Source organism: Euprymna scolopes, chromosome 11, assembly GCF_053919585.1.
Source record: "Euprymna scolopes isolate OS-2025 chromosome 11, ASM5391958v1, whole genome shotgun sequence".
NCBI classification, from domain to species: domain Eukaryota; kingdom Metazoa; phylum Mollusca; class Cephalopoda; order Sepiida; family Sepiolidae; genus Euprymna; species Euprymna scolopes.
In genome coordinates this window covers 4,674,402-4,676,922 of record NC_136492.1, presented here as the reverse complement: position 1 = coordinate 4,676,922, position 2,521 = coordinate 4,674,402, and positions in this window count along the sequence as shown.

Genomic DNA, 2,521 nt, shown 5'->3' with positions numbered 1-2,521 from the left:
ATTTGTAATTTCTAAATATTTGTACCCCTCAACATTTGTATCCCTTCTACATTTGTACCACCTCAACATTTGTACTACCTTAACATTTGTACCCACTCAACATTTGTACTACGTCAACATTTGTACCCCCTTAACATTTACACTGCCTCAACATTTGTACCACCTCAACACTTATACTACCTCAATGTGTACTTTCTAAACATTTGTACTACCTCAACATTTCTATCACCTCAGCATTTGTACCCCCATCAACATTTGTACCCCATCAGCATTTGTACCATCTCAACATTTGTACCACCTCAACATACATAATCCCCACAAATCCATCTAGCAGCAAAAATCCAACCCTTCACTTTACTGATTTCCAGATTCCAGAAAGTCTTCTACTCTAATAGTTTTTTTTCCTTATGCTGCTAGATAGTAGAATCCCTCCAAGTATTCTGCTTCCGTAACTCTATTAACATGCAAAGTTTAAATGTAATGTAAAAAAACATATTGCTCATCTCCTTAAATAGTCTCTGGTTAACATGGTCCAAAATAGTAGTTCCTTACGTTCAGGTGGCAATATGCCTGTTTGAATAATAATAAGTTCAAAATTCAATGCAGTCTAATAGAAGAACTAGTCGAAGTCTAATAGAAGAATTTCAGAATTTGACAAGATACACCTGAAGAAGGTCGGAGTTAGCATCGACTGAAATGTTAAAATATCATTTAAGATGAGAACAGTAGTCTGAATAATCAACCATCATCTAAAAAATTCAGAAACGTAAAATGCAACAAGTCTATTCCTTTTGCTCTCATCCGGTAAGTATAAATATCAAATATTGAACTTCATTTTGTTTGGGAAACCGGAAGTCAAAAAGAGTTGGCTATATCCAATAACTGCAACGAGAAGTATTTTTTTTTTTTCTTTTTTTTTTTTTTTTTTTGTCCCCTCTCAGTAGGGCTCTCCCGCCGTGTAATTCTGATTGATCTCCAAATGAAATTGAGAACAATTGCCAATTGATTGCAGGTCTTGATTATGTTTAGAACGCTTTAATAAATATGCTGTTCAAGTCAACTCACTCTTCAATCAAGCAACTTGAGCCACCAACGTCTTCATCTTTAATTCACTAGTTGAGCGCTGCAATTAAATAATCACTCAATCTGAATGGAATACACGTTCAGCAGAGCCATGCGCGCTGAACAAATACAAAATATGACACAGCCCCTAATTATTTGCCTCTCTACAAGGGTAAAGTTAGGCACAAGGTCGGCTTTTTTTATATGGACGATAACCACCTCGAATTAAGGCTATAGAACTCTGCCTCATATGCACTACTCTCCAGACTTAACATTCACAGGGAATATGAATACATTGAACAAATACGTTGCGGACATTGCCAAGACTGCTGTAAATGAGATAGAATTCCTCCTTCTTTTCTTGGTCATCCATTAAGCGAATCTCTTCGTTCTTTCTTTTTTCTTTCACCTCCAATTACCATTTTTTGAAAGCATCTCGACCACTTTCTGCACGAGAAATGCGTCAAAAACCTAAGCGATATCAAAAACGCCTTCAGCGATTTCGTCGCCACCAGAACGCAAGATTTTTTACGTTACTGAAATAAATACATTAGTTTTGCGTTGGAAAAAAAAGTGTGTTAATTCTGATGGTGCTTATTCCGATCAATAGATGTTTGTTTGAGCCGAGATATGTTCGGCTGAACTTAAAAGTTAAAAACTGCAAGAACTTTCTTGTTAAATTGATAGAATTTTCCTTTCAGGCGAAGCTTTTCTTTTTCTATTTTCTTTGCATATTCCGTTTGTTTCAATTATTTTTCTTGGAATTTCTTTTCTAGTCGAAGTTGCTTTCAGTGTTTATTAATGTCCAACATGACACTTTGGAATTTTGTTGTTGTTCATTATTGTTGTTGTTGTTGTTGTTGTTGTTTTTCGTTGTCGAGCCATTGAGATTTCAAAACTGCTGGGGAATGTCTTGAAATCTTAAAGAATGAATTTTTTTTAAACCCTTTTTCTGACACTGGATACTTTTTTTTTCGTTTTTATTTTTTCAATTTCTTATTTTGCTTTTGCTAAAGATGGCGCATTCGCTATTTCAGACACTCCAACCGCGAAATATATTTTAAAAGATTATAATCGTCTCTTTAAATGCAATTGTTTGGATCTCTCTTGCACTTGGTTCACCGGGTATATTCGGCAGGTAGTTTTTGAAATCATTTTTCATGCATTCGACTGCTTCTATAATTACTGGAATGGTGGAGATCTTCCTAAGATTCCAATTTCTTTTCATGTCGGACCTTAGTATTTCGTTATCTTCTCTTTCTCATCTCTCATTCTTGTTAGCTCTTTACATTAACTGGATTCGCGTCTTGTCTCAAGCGATTTCCATAAAAAATGAAAGATAGAAAAAAACAGAGTTGAAGTTTTTGTCTGATTATAAGGCAGCAAACATTGATGAACCTTGATTTTCGGCGATAAACGCGTAGATTGAATGGACGTGTCTTCAGAACTGACCCTCTTG